We start from the raw sequence: 5657 nt of genomic DNA, 5'->3' as shown, positions 1-5657 counted from the left end.
AAAGAATGTGAAAGTACTTTCTAAACCTAAAGAAGGAAAAAAAAATGTAAAAACACAAAATAGTGCCTGAAGCAGGAACTCAAGTTAACCGGACTTATCACCACCTTCAAGTGCTCGCAAGGAGTGAGTGCAATTTCCTTCCCCTCCTTTAGTGGGTCCACAGCATCTCCAAATGCAAACAGAGGGAGTTTTCGGTTGTTGACTGGTGCCCAGAAGTGGAAGACATTCCCCCATCAGGAAGGAGAAGGAGAGGGACACTCTTGGGACCATCAAGGCAGCCACCAGCCAACAGACACAGAGTAGGACACAAAGAAAGGTATAAAGCCCAGAGGCAAAACATAGACATAGAGAAATGGGTTAAGTTGCAAGAATTAGCAAGAAACAAGCTTAAGCTAGGCCACGCATTCATAACTAATAAGTCTCCATGTCATGATTTGGGAGCTAGTTGGTGGCCCAAGAGAAAAAGCCTGCTACACTGAGCTTTTCAAACAGTGTGACGATCTACCTTCTTGGAGGTCTTATCTTGGCCCTTCTGGTGGCTGGTTTGTTGGTTTCTCCTCAGCCTCCTTGGTAAAAGGCCCTGCAGCTGCTCTGGCCTCATGACTTCCAAATCCATCCGAGTTAGACTCCTTTCCCCAAGCTCTAGAACGACACTCTGTCTGTCATCTGACTCTCTTTAGTCGGGGTTGGCTTCTGGTGGCCACCCCTCTGTCAGACAGGTGTCTAATACAGAAGGTACTTTGAATATTTAGAGCAAAGATAGTTTTGGAAGCAGCATTGGCTGCTCGTAATGTTTTTAGATGGTCTGAAAGTGCGTTTTAGAGTGAGTCTTCAGAAATAACTCCCAGAACTCGGCAGAACTAACCTCCAGCGGGCAGCTATCACTTAGCAAAGTGGGAAGCAGGATACCTCTGTGGCCGTGATGAGATTCAAGGCTGTAGGACTGTTTGTGCTTCAGGAATTTGGAAGCCAGGAAGCTCATGGAAATGCACTCTCCATCACTCCTCTTTTTTTTTTTTTTTTTTTTTTTTACAGGTTCATGTTTTTATTGGACATGTTAACAAAAGAGGTTTAGTCAAAAAGACCAAAGCCCATGTCGTCATCAGACTCCTCAGATTCTTCCTTCTTTGCTTCCACTTTCTTCTCCTCAGCTGGGGCAGCAGCAGTCGAGGGGGCAGGACCGCCTGCTGGCGCGGCTCCAGCTGCTGGAGCAGGCCCACCAGCCCCTACATTACAGATGAGGCTTCCAATGTTGACTTGGCCAGGGCCTTTGCAAACAAGCCAGGCCAGAAAGGTTCAGCATTGACACCAGCTGCTTTAATGAGGGCGTTGATCTTGTCCTCCGCGACCGTCACCTCGTCCTCGTCCTCGTGCAGGATGAGGGCGGAGTAGATGCAGGCGAGCTCCAAGACGGAGGCCATGTTGCCGGCATGGTGCTAGTCGCCCGATGAAGTGAGGGCCTCACCCCAACGCGGCCTTAGCTTCCTCGGAAGAACCGAGCACCTTGGCGGCAGCTGAGGAAAGGGTCCCATCACTCCTCTTAAACCCAAGACACAATTGAACCAGGGTGAATGGTTGCTTGGTGGACTCTTCATGGCATCAAAGGGTAAAACATCTTCACTGGAAACAGAAACGCATGGGCCACAGAGAAGTCATTTCTGGGTTATGCATCTGCCTTCCAAATTTCAAGTGGAACATTTGGGGCAGAGCATCAGAAAGGGTAGTTTCTGCTTGTACAGCTCTTGCAAGCACTGCAGGACAAGATGATGCACCAAAGAGACTAAGCCGGTGTCTGGAGACCAGTCCCTGGTAGGAGAAATCTGGGAGGCTGGCAAGTAGTCCTGGGCCAGCTCTGGGGTCAAACTCTGAGCTCCTGGGACTGGGAAAGGATCAAGTCCACTCGAAGTCCAGAGCCTATGAGTGACAAAAATTGTCCAGTTGTTATACTGCCACTGGGAGGAAAGATACAAGTGCTGTAACGGATAAACAAGTAATGCCCCCTGCAAAGTACACAATTCGCTTTCATTTACAAATACCTTCATCTACATTGACCATTTGCTTCTTATAAAACCTTGTGAAGGAGGAAGTGTGGTGATATTGTATCCCCCAATATATCATGCACCTTAATAAACTTATCTGGGGTCAGAGAACAGAACAGCCACTAGATAGACATAGAGGCCAGAAAATGGTGGCACACACACCTTTAATCCCAGCATTCTGGAGGCAGAGATCCATCCTGATCTCTGTGAGTTCAAAGCCACACAGGAAACAGCCAGGTATGGTGAAACATGCCTTTAATCCCAGGAATTGATGGCAGGAAGCAGAAAAGTATATAAGACATGAAAACCAGGAGCTAGAGTCTGTTAAGCTTTTAGCAGCAGTTCAGCTGAGATCCATTCGGATGAGGACACAGAGGCTTCCAGTTTGAGGAAACAAGATCAGCTGAGAACTTGGCAAGTTGTGGTTGGATGTGGTTTGTTCTGTTTCTCTGATCCTTCAGCATTCACCCCAATACCTGGCTCCAAGTTTGTTTTTATTAATAAGACCTGTTCAGATTCATGTTACAAGAAAGGTTAAATACTATTATTATGAAGGTCCAGACTTAGAGACCAGGAGATGGCCCAAGCAGATCCCTTGCTGCTGGTGAACGGCAGTGCTTAGATTCAGCTGGTCAGGTCCTGGCTCAAATCCTGTTCTTTTGGACTGGATCAGACTGTAAAAGAAACTTATGTTTGAAATAAAAGTACCAGGTCTCACCCACCTCATGCTGGGGAAGTAATTTTCCTACTTCTTGGTTGCTAGAGCCAGATTCGAACAGGAGGGACCATGAGGAGTCTTGCCAGAGTGGAGGCAGGAAGCATGCAATCATTTGTCTTTATTTGAAGACTGGAGCAGGTGTTCCATGCCGGCTGGCTGACTCGCTTAATGTTGAGTGCTCTGAGGTGCCACAGTATTATTGTAAATATCTAAATTCTGGGCATAGATGGGCCTGTGTTTCTCTCAAACGGCAGCATTTGTGGCAATAATCATTTCCACAAAAACGCAAAATCTTCTTCAATACTTGACCAAGGCAGATGCCCCTCTAAAGGCTTTCCCACAGGCTGCAAAATGACTGCATTTATCTGACCCAGATTTTTCACAGAGTTGGTAGCAGCATCACAAATGCCTCCTGGGGTCAGCACCCAAGATGCAAGAGCCTCCTGCCCCCCTCTACCTGTAGCCTTGGGCCATTTACGGAGATGGAGATCTCAAGCTTGGACTGAATGGCACTTGATAAAGGGGATTTGGCCCTGGCCAAAGAGGCAATGTGAATTTAGAGGCAAATTCTTAGGAAAGATAAGGAAACACCAGGACCTGCTTCCTAGAAGTTCTTCCTCGAGGTCAGACTGGGCAGGGCCTGCCCAGCTGCTGAAACCTCTGTTTCTGCTGTGTGGGGAAATGGGCCAAGTGCTTGGAACCAGTGAATACCTTTTATTTCATGTAAGTGTGTGCTAGGGCCAGTGTATTCCAGGCATTCTCTCTATTCCGCTGGAGAGAGGACTTTGTTGTTGTTTGGTTTTTACTCTTTTGAGGGGCCTGCCACCCAGCTCCCAGATAAATCACACAGAGGCTTATTCTTAATTATCAATGCTCAGCCTTAGCTTGGCTTAGTTTCTAGCCAGCTTTCCATAACTTATCCTGTCTACGTTTTGCCTCTGGGCTTTTCCCGTTCTCTAACTCTGTAATCTTACCCTTACTCCACGGCTTGCTGTGTAGCTGGGTGGCTGGCCCCTGATGTCCTCCTTCTTCTCTGGCTCCTTCTTCCTTGATCTTTTCTCCTCCCAGATTTCTCCTTCTATATATTCTCTCTGCCTGCCAGCCCCACCTATCTCTCTCTCCTGCTTCACCATTGGCTGTTCAGTTCTTTATTAAACCATGAGGTGTTTTACACAGACACAGTAACACAGCTTCACAGAGTTAAACAAATGCAACATAAGCAAAAGCAACACATCTTCAAATAATATTCTACAACATGGCTTTGTGCGGTTTTGGCCAGGAGCGGCCATCTGCGTCAGTCTCCTGGTCATGTTACCCTCCCTACCCTGGCCTTTGTGACACTCCACACAGACAATTGCCTGTGTGTTTTCTCCTGTTGCTTCATTTTCCCAAAGTTGAGGGGCTCTTTCTGTGCAGTTGAGCAGTGTCCTGTGGACACATCTATGTGAAGTCCTCTCAGACCTCGGGATATTTGGATATAGTCTTTAAAGAGACGGCTAAGATTAAGTGAGAGCATGGGAGTTGAATCTAATCCAATATGACTGGTGTTAGAAGAAAAGCTTAGGACCCAGGCCTACGGGGGTGGGGGGAGAGCATATAAAGACAGCCCTCCACAGCAATGAGGCCTCAGAGTAAACAACCATCTGACCTCTTGCTCTCATCCTCCCAACTATGGTGAGAAATGAAGTCCTACCGTTTAAGCCAGGCAGTTTACAGCACTTTGCTATTGCAGCCTCCCCTGACTAATGTGTCTTCCTTCAGACCAAATGCAAGGGTGACTTCCTGCCTCCTACTCACCATCTTTGAAACTTTAAAAGTGTAAACTTGTCGTCTGCATGTGTGTCTGTGTACCATTTGCATAGCTAGTGTCCATGGAGGCCAGATGAGGATGTCAGGGGCCCTGAAACTGCAGTTAGAGATGGTTGTCAGCTGCCATATAGGGGCTGGGAAGTGAACCCAGGTCTTCTGCTGACCCATCTCTCCAGCCCCGCCGCCCTCCTTTCTTAACAGAGATGCTGACTATGGTCATGAGGCCACCACCAGTAGGAAGGAGTGTGGGGACCTTTCTCAATGACCTTGAAGTCAACCACCCCCCTTTTCCTCTTTCTCATCCTTCTGGGACCAAGGTGTGTACAGGCTGACCAGAGGCTACTGCTGTGGACATTCTGTGGAGAGGAGAGGCTCATCTCCTCCATCCCCTCCATTCTAGCCAGCTGACTCACCAAACATTTTGACTCCGCTTCTCTGCCTCTGAGGTTTACTTTTGGGCCCCCTTTAGAGGGATGGCATTAGGCTAGACCAAGTTCCAGTCACCCAGTCACATTCTACCAGCCAGCCATGGGTTAGGTTGACATAAAGAGTTCTCCTCTCCTCTCCTCCTCTTCCTTCTCTTCCTTCTCTTCCCCTCCTCTCTCCCTTCCCTTCCCATTCCGTCCCATCATCCCCTCCCCTCTTCTTCCCCTCCCATCATCCTCTCCCTTCCTCTCCTCTCCCCTCCTCTCCCCTACCATCATCCCCTCCCCTCCCTTCCTCTCCCTCCCATCTTCCCCTTTTCTTCCCTCTCCTCTCCTTTCTCTCCCCTCCCCTCCTCTCCCCCTTCTCATCATCCCTTCCTCTCCTTTCCCCTCCCCTCCCTTCTCCTCTCCTCCCTTCCCATCCCCTTCTCCTCTCCTCCCTTCCCATCCCCTCCTCTCTTCTCCTGTCCCTTCTCCTCCCTTCCCCTCACCTCTCCCCTCCTCTTCTCTCTACCCCTTCCCGACCCGACCCTCCTCTTCTCTCCTCTCCTCTCTTCCTCTCCCCTGGCCCTCCCCTCCCCTCCTCACCTCTCTCACATCCCTTTGTCTTCTATGAGCTGGGTAAGGGAAGGTCAGAGTGACTCAAGGCAGTTTACTGGCTGACTC

General features: G+C 48.9%; 1 pseudogene; it reads right to left on the bottom strand.

Annotated features, from left to right (window-relative positions):
* Window positions 1-1023: 1023 nt before the first annotated feature.
* LOC131908060 (large ribosomal subunit protein P1-like) lies at window positions 1024-1421 on the bottom strand (annotated as a pseudogene).
* Between the last annotated feature and the right edge of the window lie 4236 nt (window positions 1422-5657).

Source organism: Peromyscus eremicus, chromosome 4, assembly GCF_949786415.1.
Source record: "Peromyscus eremicus chromosome 4, PerEre_H2_v1, whole genome shotgun sequence".
In the NCBI taxonomy this organism is placed as follows: domain Eukaryota; kingdom Metazoa; phylum Chordata; class Mammalia; order Rodentia; family Cricetidae; genus Peromyscus; species Peromyscus eremicus.
Note: the sequence above shows the minus strand (reverse complement) of the source record. Positions and strands in the feature narration are given on the sequence as shown.